The sequence below is a fragment of the Taeniopygia guttata genome, chromosome 1A (genome assembly GCF_048771995.1).
Source record: "Taeniopygia guttata chromosome 1A, bTaeGut7.mat, whole genome shotgun sequence".
Classification (NCBI taxonomy): Eukaryota; Metazoa; Chordata; class Aves; order Passeriformes; family Estrildidae; genus Taeniopygia; species Taeniopygia guttata.
This window is the reverse complement of record NC_133025.1, coordinates 52170139-52193813: the sequence shown is the minus strand read 5'-3', so window position 1 is coordinate 52193813 and position 23675 is coordinate 52170139. Positions and strand designations below refer to the sequence as shown.

At 44.3% G+C, this 23675-nt stretch overlaps 1 protein-coding gene across 5 annotated transcripts in view; it reads left to right on the top strand.

The window, feature by feature from the left end:
• ABTB3 (ankyrin repeat and BTB domain containing 3) overlaps window positions 1–23675 on the top strand; it is a 164477-nt gene that overhangs the window by 2030 nt on the left and 138772 nt on the right. The gene's annotated exons all lie outside the window — the stretch shown is intronic.

The following is a 23675-nucleotide window of genomic DNA, read 5'->3' as shown; positions in this document are numbered from 1 at the left end:
GTGTGGACGAGGAAGGGAACCGGGAGAACAAGGGTAACTGGAAGCCTAGATCACGTCTCCAGATAAGCCTTGTTAAGTTGTTAAAGCCACTGAGGATGCATTACAGCTAATTATCTATTGTCTTAAGGCACCTTCTATCCCATAAGGGACCCAAAGGAGAATGCCAAGGGGGAGCGAAAGAAAGGGACAGATACTCCTCTCTGCTGTAAATAGATGTTGCTTAGTCTGTTCCTCTGGTGGTTTTACTCCAGCAGTGGATGTCCTCCCCAGAGGCTTTGCTGAACCACCCTTCAAAATGCATCTGATCTCGGGGGTTTGTGTCGCAGGATCCCGGTGCGTTATTCCCGTGCTGGTCTGGTGCAAGCAGGCATGGCTTCCTCAGGAGTGCCACCTCTGTTTTTTGACTCGAGTCCTGCTACCGTGGCTGTAGGTTTCAGATGGCACTGTGTTGCGTTTCTGACATTGCAGCACTGGCTGTGCAGGCTCCTACTGAGCCTTTCATTTTGTTTTGCGGCTCACTCTAACTCCCTCTGTATCAGCTCAGTGGATTTAATTGAACTTCATTCTGACCCTCATTTATCTCCCTTCTAGGGACAGAAAACAGAGTTTTCATCTCCATTTTATTGTAGTTTTAGCTGCCACAAATCTCCTTGGTAGCTCAGTCCTGAGTTGAGCAAATAGCATTTTTCTAAGATGTTTGAATCAGACCCTAGCAAGTTATCCATTTTGTTTTGTCTCTCTCTCTATGCCTACCTGCTTTCTATGGAAATGTCTATAATGTTTTGCTTTTTAACATCCTATAATACATAGTTTGGCATCCTGTTAAATGTATTTAGAATTACAGGTACAAGAAGTGTCAGGCCTCCTTACAGTAAAAGCCATTTTTTAGGGCTGTAAATGTTTATTTAGTTTTAATCCAAGGGTGTGTTGCCTGCTCTTAAGTACTTTCAAGGTAACTAACCAGGCATTATAGACCATTAAACACATCAGTCTCTTTCTTCACCAGTGAGGTATGTGCCTGTTTTGATAGTCCTCACCATTTTGATGTCTTGAGTGCTCCATGTTTAGTTGCAAATGTTTCCTTCTCAAGCACTTAAAACAGGTGGGGAAGTCTGGTGTGGGAGATTATTTGACCAGTTTGAAACTGTTGGGGCCATCTGTGGCAGAAGGCTTGGATTGCTGGAAGCTGCATCTCTGTCTAGTGGCCTAACCACAAGTTCATCCTTCCTCTGTCCTCAGTACTTGAAACACCATGATAGCACAGCTTAACAGTAGACTTCTCACATCTCTTTGACCTCTCCAGGAGAAGAGACAGGTTTTGTACTCTTGAGGCTCAATAAGTTGGGGTGTCGTTTCCCAGCTGGGTTGCACGTGAACACACAAGCGCTGGAATCAGTGGATTTGGTCCAGCAGGTGTGGACAAGAGGCAGTGGTGGGGTCCCTTCTGGAGGTACCATGGCCAGTGTGATTTGAGTGAAGGTGGGGGATGGAAAGCAGTGCAAAAGCAGACTCTGTAGCAGTACCATATCTGCAGGCAGGTTTTTGTGGGGAAGAGGTGCCTCTCTGGGAGACAAACATCAAACCTTTGAAAAATTTCCAGGCAAAATTCAACACCTTAAGTTTATCCAGACTGTGAAACGGGCAACCTGTGAAGATCATGGGATGCAAGTGTGTAAGAACATGAGTTTGTGCATGATGCAGTCCAAGATGGCTCCAACAGAGTTTGTGAACACGAGTGTTGGGAAAGATGGTCTGAGGATCTGCAAGACACAAACCGGCCTTTCAGCGCTTCCCTGGAAGTTGTGCAGAGTGTTTAGTGGTTTCAGCTGAGGTTTTTTTAGCCTGATATCATACTCGGTCATCTTGGAAGCTGCTGAATAAGATCAGTATTGCAAGATAACCTTCTCCTTCCTATAAATGATGATCATGTGCCTTTAGACAAAGATGATTGAGCCGGTTCTTTCCATGGGCCCTTGAGCCTGCTGGGCTGCTTTTGGGTGTGTTTGGCCTGAGCTTGAACAGTTGCCTCCGTGGGAGCCCCACTCTCCAAGAGGAGCCTGCTCATTACTCTTGCAGGGTCAAAAGCCTGTGGATGAAGGTAGTGGCACTCTTTCATGTGTTGCAGGCAGCAGGCCATGTGTCCTTGATAAGCCCCTTGATAACCTCATGTGTGGCACAGGGCAGGGATGACAAAGGCAAAGCAGGCAATGCAGCAGCGAGCCACTGGAGTATGGCAGCAACTGCTGGCGTATTGACTGAGCTTATCTTTCTGATTACTATATCAGAAAGAATAGACCTTAAAAGCACTCTGAGGTAGTAGTTTCCACCCCCCCCCCCCTCACAGAATTTTAACTTCATGGCTGAATGAAAATTAAAAACTTTACATTTGGGATTTCACTGATGCTTAAATGTTTCAATTATGAGCTCCATCTGAACAGCACAGTGCACGTTTTACATCCTATAACAGTTGCACGGAGTGTTATTTCCCTTGGAACAGGGGGAGAAAAATACTGCGTGCTCAATGAAAGGCAGTAAAAGCTGGCACCTCTGTGGTTTAAGCTATATTATTTTAGTTTCTTTATTGCTCATCAAGCCCTTACTTTTATGCCAGATCTGAGAAATGCTTTGAGATGAATGGGAAGTTTCCCCAGGTGTTGGATTCAGTTGCAATCATTGGAGTAAATCCATGTATGTTGTTTTAACTGGGGAGCTTGGATGGCAGATCCAAGTTGCTCAAAGTCACCTGCTTGGTATTATGGAGGTCCTCTTTCACCAGTAGGATGGATGGTATTAGACTACACTTGAATTAATACAGAGTTAAGAAAATTGGTTTTTCCTGTTTCAGTCTTTGGGGGTCTCCATGTTTTTGTGGTAGAACTTTCAGTGGGAGGTACACAACCAGGGAGCTGGGGAATCACGGGGTGGTTTTCTGTGGAGGAGTCAGCATGCACAACTCTGCCTTGTCTATTTGTGTACAGCTTGTAAAAATAGCGATTCAGAACCCAAACCCTGTGGTTTCTTCCTCTTCTTAATATTATTTAGACACGAAGATCAAACTAGTTAGAAACCCATGATTAAGTCAGGCTTGGCTGACACATGTCAACTAACCTGAGTTTAACCTCAGCTTCTTCTCCTAATTCAGGCAAACTAGGGGGACTCCAAGCAAATGAGCAGTACCAATATATTAGCACAGTTTAACCAAATCAATAAATGGTTTTAAATGTTGATACATATGTGTGCACACAGAGACCATACCCTTCTTTTACTGGTGAGCATACTGTTATCTGTTACTTCTCTGCTTTTTGCTGTAATTGAACCATTGAGGATGCCATTATGGCCTTAGGGGCAGTGTAAAAATCAATTTAAAACTTATTTCAGCTAAGATGATAGGGGAATATTTGGGCACAAAATGGAATTTTATGCTATTTTCTTGGCCATATTTTAAACTGTAATCCCAAGAATATCCTTCTCCCTCCACCCCCCATTATCCTTCAATTGTTTGCTAGTTAAAAAAAATATATAGTTGAAGTTTCTTATATGTGCCAGTATATTATACTTAGAGCTTTGCTGTTTTGTTTTTCTCATCTATTCTAGGCCACTTGAGGTTGACATGAGTGGTGGTGCAACAAATGATGTGTATTTTTGCTTGATTCTCTTACCTGACAACCTCCCAAGCAAACTTCAACACTCTCTTAGAACAAATTGTGAATTTGTCCCCTGTCCATTCCGGGGCAGGGTGGGGAGGGGGAAAAGTCCACAAAGGGCAGAAGGTTTTGCCTTTTTGTGGTTTGTGGCCAGTGATGCTGGTGGGAACTGGGATGGCAGTGGGGAACCCGTGCTCCTTCTCTGTAGTGGGGTGGGTTGGTTTGACACGTGGTGTTGGCAGGAGTGGGACAGGAGGATAATCAGCATGTATGTACTTCTTGAGGACCTCTGTTGTCTTGAGAGCACACCTTGAGAAGGGAGCAGTGGTAGGACTGGGAAATAGAGACCCATTGGGAAGTTGAGGTTTCACTCACTGGGCGATGAAGGTTTGTTTCCCCTCTGGATGTTTTGATTCATGTAATTTGTTTCAGTTATGAGTCTAACATTAAAAAAAAAAATCCCTGAAATGGTTGTACCGGAAGCACCCAGGATAATCATAAAGCTTATGTTTGCCAATATGATTATTCCTTTTGTCATGTTGGAAAGTACCTTAATAGCATTTATAGCCTTGGCCACGCTGGGGAGTTTTCAGGCTGCATCTACATTACTTAGTTTCTGATGTAAATGAGGTTTTGGAATGATGATTGGGAAATGTAATTGTGTATACAAGGAGTGTGCTAGGGAATAACAGTATAGTTTTAGCAGTATATTGGGTTCCTGGCTTTTTTGCTGAGTGCTGACAGGCTTAATGTAGTTTTTCAGCCATCCTGTGAGCTTATGACATAAGGTGCAGGTGAACCTTATGGGACAACTTTGCACCTTTTCCTAGTGCTACTGCAAATGCTCTCTCTTCTGCTGCTCAAAGTTAATAAAAATGAAAAAGACACCACTCTTAGTGTGTTGGTGTTTCTGCAGTGTGTGTCATACCACACAGCTGGTTGTCAGTCACAAACCTTCCATGCTGTCCAGAGTAAATACCCGGTAGTGCAGTGGCTGGGAGCATCTACAGCCTGAATCCTTTCTCTCCTGTCCTGGTTAGGGGTTGAGTTCTCCTATCTCAGAAGTTAGGAAAAAAGCTTTATGATCTTCCCCTCACCTTTCCCCTAAAGCAGATGTGAAAGAAGAAAGGCCTGCTCAATGAGATAACACCAGAGGGGGAGAGAGCTGTTTCCTGTAGCATATGGGTGTTTGGAATTAAGTCCTCTGTCTGGAATAATTTCCTCTGGCTAATGTGTAGTGCAGAAAGAAGGGGGGGGCTCCTTTCAGGTGGTTTGCTGAAATTAGCAGCTTTCATGCAAAATACTTCTGTTGCTGGCCCAGCAAAGGATGTACAGGAAAAGCAAGGATGGGATGGATGAGGGAGTTCATTGCCAGGCTGTGTTTCCTTGCAGAGAGTGTGATGAGCAGCAGCACTGCCACAGTTCCTGTCCCTGGTTGTTGCAGCCCTGCAATGAGGCTGGCATTCTCACATCTCATATTGGCATTCTGTGTACTCGTGGGGGCTTGGTGCATGGTGGATCACATCAGTGCCTGTTCACTTTCCATGTCTCCTCCCAGTCTGGAGATTCCTGCTGCCTCAGTTTCCCAGGCTGGGCCATCATGGCCAGCTCTGGCAGGGGTGCCTTCCTGCCAGTCCCTTTGGGCCAGCACTCCTGCCCATGGCTCTGTCTGCAGGCTGCCTTCCTTTGTCCAAGATATAGGAGGCTTTAGCAAGGCATAAGAAAGAAGTAGGGACTGTTTTCTTTCTTTGCTCTTGTCCTTGTTTACTTGCTGACCAAAAGCAACATACTGCACCATCTCTGTAGAAATCTATAATTAAAATTTTCATGTACCTGATAAGTATTTTAAAGATTTCAAAAGACATAAAGTGAAAATTACCCCAGAGCTTGCATGGTCAGTTTATTAACCTCTGGTTACTTTGCCAGAAGTGTTCAGTTAGGCAGCCTGAAAAAAACACAGACATTGTGAAGGACTGTGCCAGCCATATGGTCACATGTGGTTGGTTCTTGGTCTGCCCTTGCTTTCAGGGGTTTCCTACAACAAAGAGTTTCTATTAGTGGCCACATTTGTCTGGCAGTGCATAAGCTTCCCATTTTCCCAGAAAGTAGTATTGTTATCCTACTATTAAAGGATGTGAGAAGATAAAATCTGATGTCTAGTTATTCCTTTTGTTTTCAGTAGGGCTGCATTTCTCTCTTGGGGAAAAACAGAAGAGAGGAGAGCACTGATCAGGTGAAATGAGCCCATAAGAAGGGAGCTGTAGGCTGGTTCTGACAGCAGGAGTGAGGGACGTGTTCCTGGGAGCGGCTGAAGAAGAGCCACTGTTGGTGTGCATCGGTTCAGCAGCATGGCTGGGGCACAGGCACGCTGACACCTTGCTGAGGCTTTTCTCAGTTACTTTAATTTAACCTGATGTGCTGATGCTCTTGCATCATCACATTTCCTTACTCTGGCAGTTTGTGGGTAAGAAGAAAGTTCTACAGTGTGGTTTATGGGACAAGACCATTTTCTTAGGCTCCACTGAAGGAGTGCCTGTGATCTTGATGGTATTACATTCTCTTTCCTAGGCTGAGTTCATAGGAAGCACAGTACCCTTTTCTTGCTGTAATTGTTCCTGGAAACAGCCCAAGAGGCTATATAGTATTATAAGAGGGTATCCAGTGGTAAGCATGTGGACCAGCTGGGGGGTTAAAGAAGCTCAAGAGACTTGAAGTTTCCCACAAGGATTCTCTTGGCTCATCACTGATAAGGAAAAGAAATCGAAGTCTTTGATTTGGTTTAAACGATACTGGATTGATAATAAGGAGCAGGACAAAAATTAGACCCCATGTACCAGGAGACCTCAGGACAGGTGATTGTGTGCCAGATGAATCAAGCTGACAGAGGTGGATAAGGGAAGAAGGACTTGTTCCCCCCAGCTGGTTCCAGGCCGTTTAAAAGCAGTGTTGGAGCTGGTGTAAATCCCTGTGGGCAGCGGTGTGTGGCTGCTGGGATGTTGGTGCTTGCTGGGATGGGGGCTTGGCTGCCGTGACCCCTGGGGACTGGGCTCTTCCTGCCATGGTGCTTCAGGCGTTGATAGTGGGATCGTCCCAAGGATGCATGGAAGCGCAGGAGGCAGGTAAAGCTCTTGCTGTGGGGCTTTGAGGCAGCTGAAAGCGAAAGGGCAGGCGGGATCAGTGCTGCAGGGTGTGTGGGAGGCAGCGGGATGCTCGCCAGGAGATAGGAGCACACCAAGGCCTTGCAGCTGAGCCGCCAGGGACTGGTAATACTTCTGGGTCAGCAAATTCACAGCCTTACGTAGCTTTTCCAGAGCTCTTACGTGCATAGACCTCGCTCATGTGAACAGCACATGGACTTCACACAGCCATAAAGGGCTTGGGACAGGCTGGTGAGTGAGCAGGAGAACAGGAGCCCCTGGAAAGATTAGAGAAGAGGCCTCTTCAAGGACCATATTTCTGTCCTCAAGTGCTGTGGAGTAGCACCTGGACCTGCAAGAGCTGAGGCTTTAAAATTCATAAAACCACCCTGTTTATAAATTGCACTGCTACGAAATATTTCTCCCAGGTGGGGGAAGTGAGTGGGGCTGGGGTTGCAGAAGAGGTGTGTTGAATGTATTTGCATTTTTGAGGCAGTTAAATAATTGAAGGAAACTTTGCATCCCGTAGTGTTTTGCAGTTTCTCTGGCCCTGTGGTAATTTTGGATAAACACTGTTGGGCTGTAGTGCCTTTTGCTTATGTGTTGTGTTTGGCTGTGATTGAGTTGCTACAGTCAGGGAAGGTTGGACTTTTCTTGCAAAGAGCTAAGCAAATCTTGGAAGCCTCTCTCTAGGATGTTACCCAGCAGGAATTTGGAAAAATAGAGGTTGTGGTGCTGTGGGCCATGTGTGCTCCCCAGATTGCAGGTCCTTTGCCCCAGATGAAGCATCTTCAGTTCTCTGTCACCTCTAAGCAGTGAATGAGGCAAGCTGCCACTGGGGAGGTGGGCCAGATGTCTGGGGGTGGATGCTGCACTCCCAGACCTTCAGTGGGAAGTGCTGCCAGCAGAAATGAGAGAGATTTCAGAGGTCAGAGTCATTTTGGCTACCCACTGAGATGCTTTTTTTGTGGAGAATGCTAAGAAGATTTTTTTTTTTTTCTGTAATAGAGGGGCATTTCTTTGCATGCCAGCATATCTCAGAAATTAGTTTCACTGAATCATTCACTGTAAGTCTAAGCAGGTAGATGATTTTGCTCTGGGTTGCCATATAGCAGAGACAGCTGCTAGGGGCTAGGCACATGTACCTCTCATGCTGTTATTTCCCTAGATGCTTATAAAATAAGGGTCACAAAACTCAGTACTTCAGAAGATGTATTCCTGTGCTACTTGTGTTATTTAACTTCGCTAGTGCATGTCTTGTGCAAGGTGCTGTGTGATACAAGCTGTTCCAAAGGTAGTGCTAAACCCAATCCTGTAGTCCTTGTTTGGGCAACATTCCCACTGATTTTGGTGGTAAGAACACCCTGGCAAATACCAAGATCAGCTCTTGTGTTTGCTAACAAATGAAAGAATTAAGATTGGAACTCCTCAGTCAAAGCTGTAGGCACAGGTTTAGTTTTGCTTAAGATGAGCTTTTCCAAAACTGAACGTGAGTATCAGTACCTCACTGCAGATACTTATTCCTAATTTGAAAGTATTTTTTCCCATTGTTTCACTGATTAATGGTGTGCAGCATGAAGATTGCACAGCCTGTGAGGCCTTGTGCTACCTGGCTGTAGCCTATTTCTGCTGGCCCACATAAGAAAAATTCTAAAAATAGTCCAGCAGTGTAGGTTTTCAAAAGTAAATTAGATTTTTAAAATAAGAGGTTCAGTTTAATTATCTGGCATGCTCTCAGTAAGGAGGAGGAAGAGTTTCAAAATACGCAATTCTCCTAGCATGGAAAAAACCCCAACCCCAAGCACAGCTGTCCCTCCGTAGTTAGGACCTGCTGTTGCTTTGCTGTTGTGCTTTACCTATTAACTAATTCTTCCTTATACCAGTGTGCTCAGAAAAGAATTGCCTTGTGCATCAACTGTTTCTGGAGAATAAAAACAGTTTTGCAAGCTGACTGAATGCAGGCTCAGACACCAGCAATGTGCATTCTTTTTAATGAAAAATACCTGTCTCTGGGAATGCATATGATGCCTTGCTTCCATCTTGAAGAGCATGTTTGGTAGAGGATGGGTAAGACAAGGAGGAGTAGTTTGAAATATTTCACAGGCTCAAATGAAGGAATGGCATAAACACATGTGTAATATAAAGGATGAGCTTAGGCAGCAATGTTTTTGCAGCAGAATGCTGGGAGCCAAGATAAGTGAGTTGGTGACACTGCCAGTCTGACATGCATCAGTGGTTAGGCTGTGGTGGCTGAACACTTCTAAAGCAAGATTAAATACAACAAGAGAAAAACAGCCTAGCCAAAACTCATTCTTTCTTAAGGGTACAGATAGTCTAATTGATCTTCAGGAAGGATATATGGGCTGTCACCTCTTTTCAGCACACAGAAACTGCCTATGCGTGGGATAATTGGCAGGTTTTGTAAGGAGACCTGTGGTGATGAGAGCCCTCAAACCTCCAGAGCAGATGGGGATGATGATGTCTGCTGCCTCTGCCTCCTCTGACCAGGGAGGTCATGGAGAGAGAAGGGCACAAGATAAACCTTGAGGTTGTGGAGGGACTCAAGTTATCAGATGGGTGGGAGAACACTGCCTTATCAGGGCTGGTGATGTTCTAATTACAGGCTGTGTGAGGCAGGAGCTGGTGAGTCACAAAGTGTTTTCTGAGGTTTGGGGCTGGATGCTCAGGTGTTAGCCACTGTTGCAGGTGACTTCTTTCCCCTACTGAGGAGGCAAGGAAAGGTTTTCCTTTGGATGGGACCTTGTCCACCATCTTTGTCAGCCTGAGACCAGATGGCTCTGATTTGCCCAGCCTAGGGCTGTGTTTTGAGACTCCCTGGAAGTTTACCTGGAACCAGGCTGCTGCTGCCTGCTTAATAAGTGCTTCTTATGCAAACAGTGCAAACATACCTGAACTGGAAAACTGGCTACAAAGCTGGCTGCTGGGCAGAGACAAACCTGTAGCATTGACTGCTTGTGCATTCCATGTTGCATACTTCTGACAGTGCTGGTAAGACATTGCTGTCTGGAGTGAGAGGGTGGAATGCAGACACGGGGATCTTTAGCATTGGGATTTACACATTTTCTGGTCTGGTAAGGTCTGAGTTGGGTGAGTCCCTGGGAAACCTCCTTTTTTTGGGGCAAGGACAGCACTTAGAGGGAAGAGGTGTTAAGAAAATGAGGACATGTTTACTTCACCCCTTGACTGTGACTTGAGAAGGCATCATTGGGGTGAGTTCTGTTCTTTCTTCCTTTAGAGGTTTGCAGTGCTGTTGGCTTTGCACTGATATGCAGAAAAAGTTGTTGATACTTAAACACAAATGTTGGCCATGGCATAAGGAAAAATTAAAACAATTCAGCACACCACGTAAAACATCCTCTGAGCCTGGAGTAATTAGTTCAGTTTCATAGCCTGATTTCCAGAAAGAGAAAGAACAGAACAAAGAGCAGAAAAGATAATGAAATTTGGGAGGGGGCCCACAGGGGCTGTTTCTGTACAGTGATAGTCAACCACAGTGGTGTTATTTGGTCCAGAAAGAAGGCACCTTGGGATTCTGTGATTGCACCATGCAAGGGACTGAGTGGCAAAGTGGGAACTTGAGCAACTGCTGAATTTTTTGCAGAGAGCCAGGATGCAAGACTGAAAAAGTAATTTTAAAGTTACTCTAAAGAGCCTTCTTCTTTTCCCAGCATAGCAGGGGTTTGTGGAACTGTATAATTGCAAAGGAGTGGCTGGGAAACAACGTTCTGGGGTTATACACATGGGTACTCTTTCTAAAGATTATATTAATCCTATATTAATAATTGCAGAGGAAGTACTGGTTTGTATTTTAGTCAAAGCTTTGCTTGGACAGCCTTTGTGGGCATTGCACAAGATGTGCAATGTGGGTGTTGCTGCCCTTTGTGCTGCAGAGCCATTCGCTGCTGATGGGCACTGCAAACTGAGGCTGCTTCCTGCAGTAGCACAGGAATAACCTTTATTGCTTTCAGTGATCCTGTGAATGAGCAAGAGCCTCAGGACTGAATGTTCTACTGTTCTGAGCTCCTTTCACGATCACTTCTCCAGGTTTTCTTTTGCCATTTTGACATGGGCAACTCTTCCTTCCCTGTGTTTCATATGCGCTCTCTTTATTAGGAGTGGTGACCTTCTGGGTACTGCTCCTTTTCTTTGCCCTTAAGTTGAAAGAAGTTCAGTATTTACATAAGCAGCTTGCTTGCTATTTTACTGCTTTCTGGCATAATCTCTCTCGAATGCCTTTCTGAAAATAGTCTGTCCAAGTAAAAATATGAGGTAAAAATATTCACTGTTGAAGCAGAGTATTTAGAAATAGCTGCAATTTTGAGTTGTATCAAGTAGAAACCCAAGCTTTCACAGTTGATTAGGGACAGGTGTTTTAACTTCTTCTGCAGCTGTTTTTTAGGCTGTTAACTGGAATTTTTGACCTACTGGAAAAAAAACACCAAACAAACCAACCAACCAAAACAACCCTTACTAAATTTAGTATCCGGGCTATAGCACTGTGAACTTGGTGTAAAGCAGAAAGAAGGATGCAAAGCACCACTTCATTACACTGGATTGTTGCATCAATAATGGAGTAATGTAATTTCTTGGAGGGAAAAATAATGGGCTCTAATGATGTGACCAGTGTGTTTACTGATACTGTAACACAATTAATTGTGGCTTTCTTGCCATTAAGTGCTGCAAACAATTTCTGTTAAAAGTGGATGTAGGGCATTTGAGCTCAACTTCCTTCATCCAAGGAGTTTGTCCCCACTCTTCCACTCTTTTGGTATTATCCACAGAAAAATAAAAAAATGTCTCATGATGGCAGTGGGTTTCCCTGTTCATCATGTAGTGGTGTTCCAGAGGCTTTCTGCTGCTCTGCTTTCTTAAACACGTTTTGTGGCAACTGTGGGGACTGACCTGGGGGAAAATTGCCATGGAGGGACTGTGCCCTTCAAGGCTTTGCGTGCGTGTGTTTCCCCATGGGATTGTGGATAACGGGAGTGAGGTGTTGGTGGAGTTCTGTCATCTTTCTGATATCACTGATGGATTTGTCTGAGAGGCTGGTGGTGCTTGGCTGGGTGCTGTACCCTCAGGGAAAGGTTTGATCTCACTGAGAAAAGCAGCTGGTGGCCCCTTTTGGGATATCCAGGCATGGTGTGGGGAGGAGACCCTGGGGAAAGGCAGAGCAAGCCGTGAGGCAGGGTGGGCTGATCAGACAATGAGTAGTCTCTGTATTTTATTCAATTGTGGCCAAAGCCCAGAGGTGGAGTGTGGCTGGATGTTTGGGCTGAGTTGATGAATGCTGTTTGTATCTTTGTATCATTCAACACAGTCCTGTGTTATTCTCCAATGCCTGACAAAAGTTCAGCTTGCTGCCAGCCTTCATTTCCATGGGGGAAAATGATGTAATCTCTCCTAAATCTCTAAGTTTCCGTAACACTTGGAGTTGTCAGTGGCCATCCCTAGTGCTGTAGTTGTTGTCCAGAGTGGGTGGAAATCTGCCCCTGAGCTGGAAGCTTGCTGGGGGATGGTGGAGGAACAGGCAGGCATGTGCCACCATGTAAAACTCATTTTCTTAGAAACAAGGTAAGAAATGCAACTTCCCATTTTCCAAGGATTTTGATAAATTGGTCTGCTTGTGCTCATTCATATTGCTTGTGAAATCCCTGAATAGTCATGCTTATGTCATGTACAGAAGACAGAGGCTTACAGGAACTGCTGCTTTGGCTCCGGACAGGGTGGGTTATAGGCACCGCCAAGGATCCTGGTGTCTTTGGCAGGGAAAGCTCTGTCTGGTTTTATACTGGTGGATTCCAGGTTTTTCCCACTTACTTTGCTATGTATTGTGGGTGGGAGGGGGGATAGAGAATAGAGGCAATAAATTCTCAAAGTACTTTACAATGTACTTTTATCCCTCACTTTGAAACTAAATAGAATGTTTATGAAGAGAATTTAAGTGACAATTTTCTGTTGGAAGATTTATTTAGTGATATTAAATGAAAGAATTCATCACTCTTATCTTTTAATTTGTTAGAAAAGAGCCAAAATGATACATTTAATCATTTTCTAACCACACACTTTCAAAACTCTGTTTATCTGATCTTTTTACCACAGACGATAATTGGCTTATACAAAACTAAGTATTTTTCTGGTAGCGGATTACTTGCATTTAAATATGTATGTAGCAACTTTTGTTTAAAAAAGGCTGTGCAGGGAGAGGTCATATACTTCAGGTCATACAAGTGACAGTGAGTGTTTAAAAAATGGGATGCTGCAAGTAGCAGAGAGAAACACTTGTGGGTATCTGTGTGCTGTGAGCTTGGGACTGGCACTGACTGGGAAGGTTTCCCATTTATTTACCTGGAAAGAGGAGTTCAGCCTTTCACAGGGATTTGTAGGAGTTTTGCTGGTAGCACTTTCTGTTAATAAACACTTGGCTCTTCCTGGAGGTGCTATGTACAGTCTACAGACATTTCGTGTACTGTAGACTACCTGTAGATATAAGTCCCCTGGGGAATGGCAAACTAATGGTGATGGCGAAGCTTCCTCCCTGGGAACAAGGGGGAGCTTCTTATGTGCTTGGGCCATGGGCCAGGCTTATTTTTCCTTGGATTTGTTACATGAATTTGGTGTCAGCTTTCTTCCAAAGAGTACAAAATTGTAATTTATTTTATTTATAGAGCTATGTGATTTATACCCTGAGATATGTCTCGGTGGTTTCAAATTACAGAGAAGGATGGAAATACTGGCTGATTTTTCCCTTACCCTGTCTGTAGACTTTGAGCAGCAGGTCCAAGCCTAACACTCCACAACTGGTGATGAAAGCACAGTTTAGTTTCATACCTCAAGTATTACTGTAAACCTTCCTGAAATTTCTGCTTTTATTATCTAGTGGTGTGCTACAATGATCTTTCTTAGTCTTATCATTAGTGTGAGAGAAAGTGTTTTCAGTTTCATTTAGGTAAATCCATTATCAGGCTGATCTAGTGGTTGAAGAGTGGGAAAAAATCCACTGAAGTCCATATGACTGTTTAAAAAAAAAGGGAAAAGAAAGAACTCGTCCACCAAATGAGTCTGTGACCTGGTATCTGCTCAAGTTATTGAGAGCTGACCTAGATGTACATACTTGTGTTAATCACTGTGTTTTACTGCAGTTTCTCTTCCTGAAGTGTGCTTGTTGGAGGAAAGCATCTTATATTTGAACTTTTGTACAGTACTTCCCTCCTAAGACAATTTTCAGTGATAGCAGCCTTTGTGTCTGGAGCACTGCTGTTAATGGAAGCTGTTGATAGAAGCTGTCGATGGAGGCTGTCAGTAACACTTGAAGTCAGTGGCCGGTGGGGACATTAAGACATAGTATGTCACTACTTTGGTGTGCCACCCATTTTTAAGGGCAGCTTAAGGATGGTATCCAGATACAGGGAATATTCTACAGTTGTTTCCATCAGGTTGCCCAATGCCTTCAAGGGAGTCATTTGAGGCAGTCCTGCTGCCTCAGGGTGCTGGATAAGCTGTCAGCTAGTGCCAATTTGCCTCTGTTTTACATGTGTAAATGTAGTGCTGGGAAACACCACCTCCCTGGAGCATGTACCAACCAACCTTGTACTTGTGCAGCTATTTCAGTCTGGGGATGTTGAGGCTTGCTGTCACCTCGCTGCTCACGCAGGAGAGCACCAGTGGCAAATGCAGCTGTAACTATCTAAGGAGGGAGCTTGATGCCTCTCATTTTGGTGCAGCAAGAGCTGCCTAACTGTGGGAGCTTTTTCCCTGACTCTTGGGAAGCTGGAAGAGATGTAAAGTAGGGGTAGGTACTGCCTTTGCATATGGAAATGGTACATCTCCTGACATGCTCAACCTGGCTCACTGCCCTGCACCACCCCGGGCTCTGCCAGGTGGAAACCATGCAGAGATTCTGGGGAGCTGGGATCTCTGTGCTCCCTTTTTTCTTAGCTGTGAGTGTGGGATGCCAACAGGCTGGTAAGGAGATGCTCTGTTGGTGTCTAGCTCTCTGTCTCTGTGAGTAGGATGCCTGGCTTTGATCTTTTCAAAGATGGTCTCATGGAAGTCCAGTAGAAACTGAAAGCTTTAAGTGCTTTGACTTCTTGATCTCCGTTGCAGAGCCAGACCACTGCTTTCAGCCCTGTGCACTGTGTACACAGCCAGTTTTGATGCCTAGTTGCTTCCAAAGACCTGGGGCCAAGAGGAGGGTCTTTGGAAGCCTCTCTGCTCAGAGGTGACCTTTGCTGCCAGCACGGTGTCCCCCAGCTCTGGGAGGCTGGCACAGACCTGTGGGAGGTTCTCAGGAGCTCTGTGAACTCTGGATGTTTTCCAAGGCTGTAGCAGGGCCTCTGTGCAGCAGCTGGTCACATTCGGAAACTCTGCACCTTTTTATGGCAGCAGAGGGAACCAGAAGGCTTAACAAGTCCTGTTGGCTCCTCCAGAGAAGGAAGGGAGGGATTTATGGTCTTTAAATAAAAGTAATAAAAGGCCAGATATGTTTTCTGACTTGTGTGAAGTGAATGCCTAAATTTGGAAGAAGCTGAGGGGAGATTTATGCTTTTTGTGTTGTCCTGCATGTGAGTGATTGCTTGAGAGAAGGTAGGAGTTAAGTAGAGTGCCAAAGAAGGGTGGATCCCTTCAGGAACAGTAATTACCATACTGTGGGAACATGGGACACTGCCCCTTCTGTTCTTGCACGTGTGCAGTGAACCTCGAAAGATACCTGGAATCCAAACAACATTTCAGGCCAAGGCATCTATCCAGAAAAAAAAATACATGGAGAAGGGGAATAACCTTGCTTTCCTGAGATGATGCCATTTAGGTGTCAGGATCAATACCTGAAACAACACAGGCAGACTCTTCCCTTACAATTCCTTTCTGGAAAGTGCATGTACCTGGATGAAGGGTACATATGTTTGCATTGCAAGGATCCAAATTTGACTGAAACTTAAATGTCCACATTTGTATTTGGTTGCTTGCTGTCTGCTAGTCAGCTGCACTGTGGAAATTAAGTGATCTGGTTGACCAACTAAATTGAATTTCAGTTTTGGTTGCTCAGGAGCACTGCTGTGAGTGGCTTTCATACTGACTCAGCACCCCCCCAAATGTGGGTAGCAGATGTCTTAGATCACTTCTTCAGTGGGGCCAGCTGTTGATGTGCCTCAAAGGAAAATACACAGTTGTTCATTGCATGGGTTTGGCAAATGATACTGTGCTGCTCTCATTTGGGAACCTGGCTCAGCATCTGCCTCCATGGTTGGTTTGCAAGGTGTTGATGGTACCTGAGGCAGTGCTGCTCCACCCCCTTGCAGGGTGTGAGCTGGTACAGAGTCAGGCCTGTAGCAAGTACAATTGTCAGCAGGCAGTGAGGGTGCACTGTGAATTTGGAATAGTTCTGTCCTTACAGGATTTCAGTGACATGCCCATAACTAGTTCTTTAGGTGTTGTAGATGTTGGGTTTCTGTTCTGTAATGAAAGACAAGGGAAGCAGGAAAGAACAAGTAATGTTCCTGTGACAGAGGCACTGGCTGAATTCCTGTGTGTGATTTTTGGAGGCTTCTTACAGTCCTTCCCTTCTGTCACCCTGCACCAACTGAACTCCATGGGAGTTATTTTCCCTCTCTGTCTTGCTTTCCTCAAGAGGTGGCTGCATCTTGAGGTAGGATAATCCCATGTTTCTTGACAGGCTGGTGCTGGGCTGGCTACAGGTCTCTGCAGTTACAGCAGGTGATACGAAATTAGGTGCTGCCCTCTGCCATGTTCACTCCTCTCTTTCCTTGTCCATAAGTCAGGGCTAGGTTGAATTGGAGATTGAAACACAGGATGGAGGGATAAACCCTTCCACTTATGTGTAATGTAATGTATCTGGGGAGTAGTGTAGACAAACCCCACAGTGTATGTGCTGCATGGCTCTCTCCTCCCACTCCTTCAAAGGTTCCTGCAGGGAAGAATCAGCTTTGCACAGTGCCCAGGAAGGTTGCAGCAGATCCATTCAGTGTTTGAGAGCTTCAACAGTTTTTGAGGCCAATTGCTTATTTTTACCCATTATCTACTGCAAGAAAGCAAAAAGGTTGGCTTCTGAAAGGCAGACATTTATTTCTATAGGCATTAGCCTGAGAGATGCCTTCCCAGCACCTCTCTCTCGCTTCAAAGTGTCAACAGTGGAGCCAAGAGCAGTGTCAAAAAGCTTTTTGTGGGTGCAGAAAACATGCAGAAAACCGGGAGCGAAAGCGGTGGCTGCCTCTCCCAGAGGTCCCGTGGCCATGGCCCTTCTGCAGCCATCCCTCCAAGGCACTCGGGGTGACACGGCCTTTTCCCTGCAGCTCTGCTGGGCACCTTCCTAGCGAAGTCCAGGCGCTCCCCAGGAGTGGCCTCTTCACAAGGTTTCTGCTTCACTTCTGATTTTGGATTGTGTGGTTTTGTTCAAAATCCACAGGCCGTGGAAAGTAGTGGGGCTGATTTGGGATTTTTTCCCGAGGCATAACACCCAGCCTGGGTGTTCCTGACTGTTATGTATTAGACATCCTTCAAATAATTTTTTTAAACTGAAACTTCTTGTTGTGTTGGGAAGCCTAACCTTGTAGCTGTTCCACAAAACAGGAGGTTGCTGGAGTGACAGCGTAACTCATGTACCATGCATGGTGCAGCGTGTTAATAATTATTGTACATTGTGCATTTCATACATTCTGAAATGTATGAAACTGCATTTGTTGCTAATTGGGAATTACTGTACTGCTGGTGGTCTCTGGTGTTCTCTGTGTATCATCCATAGGGTAAACATCTGCCAGAAGGTGATGTTTTTCCCAAAGATCTAAGCAGCCATCTCCCCTAAATTCTCTGCAATCCCCTCAAAGTTTAAGACTTTCCTGGCTTCAATGTGAAATGCCTACAGGCATAGCTGTGAAGAGTTACAGGCAGCCAGTGTTGCTGTGGATCATGACCTATTGCAAAGGAAAGTTGGAAATCCTAGGTGGTGCATTCCAGTCTTATCAACAATTAAAAGAGATTTTGAAATAGAAAGTAAGTGTGGGTTTCAATGGTGAATTCTTCAATGTGACCTGTAAAGTGCTGTAAAAATGGAGTTGTCCCTTTAATAATGTGCAAACAGCAACAGGAAAGGGAGCATTTAGCCATGTACTTAATGTCTTTCTTTAAACCTCTGAAGCTGTCGGAAGCAGCAGCAGTGGGCTGTCCCCACTGTGCTGTGGTGTCCCGGGATGCCCTGATGTCCCTGGTATCCTGCTGGGTGATTGATCTACCCCATACAGGTCCTGTGTGCTGGTGATAGTGTATTATGAGGTGGCACAGCTTAGCATGGTCTATGATAATGTTATTTTTTTATCCTTTTGAGATAATATATATAGAAATGTTTTTAGAAATTGTGAAAAAGTGTCACTCTTTCTAAGCAGTATTTTTCCATCCTTTCCAAATCCATCATTTTTCCACTGTGTGGAGATAGTTGCTGTAGCCATATAGGCCTGCAAACCAAGTGGATGCACTCCATAGTTTGGCTTTCCAATTTTTGAATTTGTATCAGTGCTGCTGAAAATAGTTTTTTTCTTTAGATGCTCTTGCTTCTACTCCTTTGGGATGGCACAAAATGTGTCCATAGCATTTAGTAACTTTTAACTTCTGCAGTTTGGCTTCTAATGGTTGAATTGCCTTAATTTTCTCTTTATATCCTTTCTATCTCATCCTTCAGATAGGGTGAAACTTGAGGTATGCAGGGATGGGAGGGAGCTGCAAAAGTTTATTCCTAACTGTGGCCACAAAACTTCTGATTACTTAGATCTGCTGAGTATTGTCTTAGGGGTTAGACATAAACTTTTAACATGTGTGACATCTGACTAGGCTTGGGATGGGAAGGGAAAAAGCAGATCACCACTACAGCACCAGTGGAGGGGGTGAAAATAAGGTAAGTGGGTTTTGGCTCTGCTTTTATTTACTTTTGTGCTTCATAAATGTTGCTAAATATGTGTCGCGCATTATGTTACCTCAAAACCTCATGACACCATGCAGCTGGTTAAAAAAGCACTGTGGCCATCCTGAGAGTCCGTGTGCTGTCACTGGAAGATAGATACATGCTGATACAGGCTCAAAGTTATTAAAACCGTATTTCAAAACAATTTCCCTTCCTCTTAGTACTCTGCTTTCCAACCATGCAAAAGCCCTTGGCACCAGAGCCATGGAAATTTTCAAAGCTATAGGACGATAGGATATAGGTCAAGACTGGGGTGGGCTGCCCTCCTCCTGCAGCTCCTTTGGTACTGTGACTGGTAGGACAGCCAGTGCTGAGGCTCCCTGCCCCTAAAGGACCTGGATTTTGGCATCACAGTGTAGGGATTCCTTCCTAGCATGTGGCTGGTGTCTTGTGCATCACCTGGCATTGTTTCCAAGCCTGCATCGACCTGGGAAAAGCCCTTGATGGTTGCTCTTGGAGAAGCAGGAGTTCCAGGGACTTCACTGGGAGTGGAGAAAGGCAGCTAAAAAGAGATGTGGGGAACAGCCCAGCTTTTGATAATCCCTAATTAAGCCACTTGGCACCAGGCTGATCCCCTGAGCTGCTGATGCAGCAGTTGGGAATAGCCTCTCAGGAAGGCCTGGGACTTCCAAAGAGTCACATCAAGGGTAGATGTGCTGCAAATCTCCCCCTCCCCAGCTGTCACAGAGCACAGGGGTGAGGGATGGAGGTATTTTCATCAGGGCCATGAACTCCATAAAGAATGGGCGAGCCTGAATAAACTTGTTTTCCTGATCCTGCCTCGACAAGGTAACCTACCTTTTAAAAACACAAAGTATGCGACAGGCACTTGTAGTTACTTTTCTGAGGAACAGAAATGACTGTGTTGTGGGCCCTTTGATCAGACCTGCTGTGGCAGCCCTGGCCAGGCTTTGAAATCCCCTGGAATTTGCCAGAACTCTTGAGCAGGTCTCGCATTAGCTCTGGGAAATGCCAGATATTGGTTTTGCTGTCAGTGTGTCCTTTGAAAGCCAAAGGCAAGGTGGTGTGCAGGACTAGTCCTCTCCTGGGTGTGCTAAGTCCCACCTGTGAGGCAGAGGGATGTGCTGGGCATGATGGGGAGTTTTCTGAAGAGAACAGTTCTTAATTATAGAATTATAGGATGGTATGGGTTGGAAGGGACCTTAAAGAACATCTATTTTGACTGCCCTGCCATGGGCAGGGATAATAATAATGATGTTGCAGGGAGCTCTTGCTTGCTAGTGTGTTATTAGGGATGGTTTATTTATAAAGTACCTCTGCAGGCAGTGCAGACAATGTCAAATAAAAAGCAATTTTAAGGTAGGGTGCCAAGAGAGGAGCTTTTTGGTTAAGTATCAGGAAGTCTGCACCCTGGCAGCTTGGTCTGATAGTATTTTACTATAACCTATAGAAATCTTTATTTGAAGCTGCTTAGGACTTTTCATCTACTGTGTTTTATCCCCCCTCCCTGCCTTGTTACTAAATATTGCTATTTTTCAAGTGTGCATGAATTGTCTTTACTTCCTCTTCTCTCCCTGAACTATAAACAGATTTCTCCATAGCCCCTGTGCGTCCTGATCTTGCTGATCCTCTTGGTGGCATCTCCCCAGTTGTGCCTGTCTTCCTACTCCCATCCCCCCTATCCCCCTAAACCTAAAGCCTTTGACACAAAATTTTGCTTTTGGGAGGTGTAAAGGTCAGCCTTGGTTTCCTTGATTTAGCTCCTGAGCTAAATCCATGGCAGCAGGAGAATGTTATCCAGGTTTACGCTGGCATAGCTGAGCAGAGACTTCCCCATTCCCTCTGTTTTTGTGGGGTTATTGTTGAAATCTATCTGTCCTTCCATGTAGGTTTCTAATCTCATAAGAATAAGTAGTAAAGATTGCTTAATTAATCTAGGATTCATTGCCTCCAATACATCTTCATATTTGGAAGATTCTCAGTTTTTTCTGGGCAGAATCTTTCTTTAGTGAACTTAGCTTTTACTCATTGTGCTGGTTTATATTGTGAATTTTATTTCTTCTGATAAAGCAGTTGATTGGAATTTCCTAACTCTGTCTTAGCCCATCCCTGTGTTATACCTCTTTTCTACAAACTATTTAACTCCAGACTGCTTGTATCTTGCTGGTTCCATATGAGCTCCAAGACTGCTCAACAGCAGTTTTATGGCCTTGGTGTATATTTGCTTTCTTTAGATTCTGTCTGTGCATGTGATTTGGTCTTGCTGAATTGTAAAGTGGTAGGCTAAATTTATTCCTGAAGTCCACTGACTTCAGTAGATGTTTGCTATAGAAGGAATTTGGCACATTGATTAAATGGATATACTTTCAAATTTCTTCCTTTTTTTTTTTCTTTTAATTTTTCCAGGCTTCTCTAAATCATAAATTTTATCTCTTGTTAAATACACTTGTGTCCTTTGTAGAGAACATATAGGGAAATAACTATTGAGTGCTTCATCCATCTGGATTCTTGTTATGTGATCCTCCTGCCTTGTTGAACAATAGACCCATTCTCTCCCCTATATTTTTCTTTGGTTATATTTATGAAAACATATACCTGTTTCCCATTACTCTTTCAAGCTAGAAGCAAAACAAAAACCCTACTGTTTGTTCCCTTAACATTATACTATATAATGTTTTACCTCCAGCATATATTCAGACTTTTAACTTCTTCCCTTTCCTCTCTCATTTGAGAAATGAGCTTGCTTCATGCCAAGAGCCATTTATTTTGACCCACTTGTTTCTCTCTAGCAATGGAATTGCTTTCACATATATTTCTTCAGGTTAGGCTTCAGGATATCCCATCTTCTCCATTTTGAAATGCAGGTCACTGTTTTCTCAGCTATTTTAGTTGAAGATAAATCTGTTTTCCTGAAGAGAGATTGTAAGTCCTTTTTTTAGTGCTTGGTTCACGTAGAAGGGTCACCAAGATTTTTCTTCAAGATTTTTAGTAAATACTTTCCTTCTAGAACCAAGTTTAGCATTACCTCACGTCTCATTGCATTTCCCATTGAAATGTGTTATCGTTACCTTCACAGTTCACAAAGTCCTCTGACCTATATATTACAGAATGGCAGGTCTTTCCCAGGAGCTAGCTCAGCAATTAAAATTTCCCACTGGCACAGATGGTTAAGATAATAGGACATCTTATATTTATATATAGAGAAAGTGAGAGAGGAGAGAGAGTACTCCTGCATTTTTCAAAGCAGTGTACAAACATTAGCTAATTAACCCTAATAACAGCTCTGCAAGGAAATTAAAAAGTGCTTATTCCCACTTTATAGATGGATAAACTCAAGAAAGTAAATTAAGTGACATGCCAGAGGCCAGCACAAAATGTCATTAGTGGCGGGTGGGATGAGATTTGAGGACCAAGAACTATCCTGGGAAGGCTGGTGTTCAGTACAGCAGGTTGCTGAATGCCAGGTGAGATCTTTTCTGAAATCCAGCTGCCTGATACCTTTTGTATGGTGTCACATAGTCCCTGCTGTGCTCATTTATTTACGAGTTAAAATTATTATTTTCAAAGCTTGTCCTTTGCATGCCTTGCATTTGTCATCACCCTGAAGCCAGAAGAGGTGCTTGGCGCTGGAAGTTTATTTTCCATGTTTTTTGGTGATGAAAACAAGCACATTTGTGTTGTCTGCACTGAGGATGTCCATCTGGTTTCAGTGCAGGGAGCTCCAGCACCATTTTCTACACGTGGCCACTGTTGGAGTTGAAATGCAATGTTGTTGGAGGCTTCAACCTCGTGGAAAAAAAAAAAAAAGTAGTTGAGTACTCACTTTTTTTTTTGTAATCTTGTCCACTTCACGTATGTGGAAGGATGTGTGTCCCAGTCTCATGGATTTGGTCTGTATAATGAAATAAAATGTGTAATCCAGTATCACTTGTAAAATATTTTCTTAACTTGCACATGAGTTTTACTTTGTGAGAACTTGACAGAAATGTTGCATTGTGTTGTCAGCTGCTCTTTTTAACCTCTGCAAGCAGCCCTGTAGGTAACCTCTTACTTGCAGCCATTCCTGGAATGTCTGTCTTTCAAATAACCTTCATCTCAAGAAGCATAAGCAAAATCAGATGCAGAGATCACAAGCATTTTGGAAAAAACTGGTGGAGTTTTGAATGTTGGGTGCTTTTTAATTTTAGGTAAGCGTCTGGCTGAACACCTAAAAGTGGGAAAATACAGTGTGCATCCTCTTGTTGCCAATCTCCAGCAACAGCAATAGTGAAACTTCTCCTTGGGGAGTTGTCCTGGTGAGGGCACAGCAGGATCATTTGAATTAGAAATGTTGTGCTAGCTGAATTTTTTGTGCATAATGGAAACTACAACAAGGAGCTGGAGGAATAGAAAACAACCCAGCTTTCTTTCTCTGCAATGCCACTGTCATAACTTAAAATATCATGGAGCCCAGTTTATCTCCTTTTGGCCTTCCACCCAGAAAACAGGGAAGCAGTGCAAAGCTGTGCTGGGTGATGAAGGGCTCTTACTCACCATCACACCCTCTGCACGGTAGAAATGTGTTCTCAGCAGCAGGCATCTGCAAAACCCCAAATCCCTCCTGAAGTAAGTGCTGCTCCTGTGCTTGGGAGCTGCTCCTGTGTGTGGCCACCTCTGCCTGGGACATGTCCAAGGGCTTCCCCTTGGCCCCTGCTGCTGGGGAAAACCTGTCTTGCCTTCCTGCCATTGCTCTGCAAGCGGGTGAAGCTTGGTTATTCCTGTGCAACCATAGCCTCGTCACCCTGTGGGTGCTGGCAGGGAGGAGGACACTGCTGGGGGTGCTGCCATCCTACAGCAGTGGTCTGTGCCTCCATCCACCCTGGGCTTACTGCCTTCAAGAGGAGACTCCATGTTGTATTAATTATCCTTGGTTTGTACTCAGCTCTATTGTTTGAATGCGGTATTTGG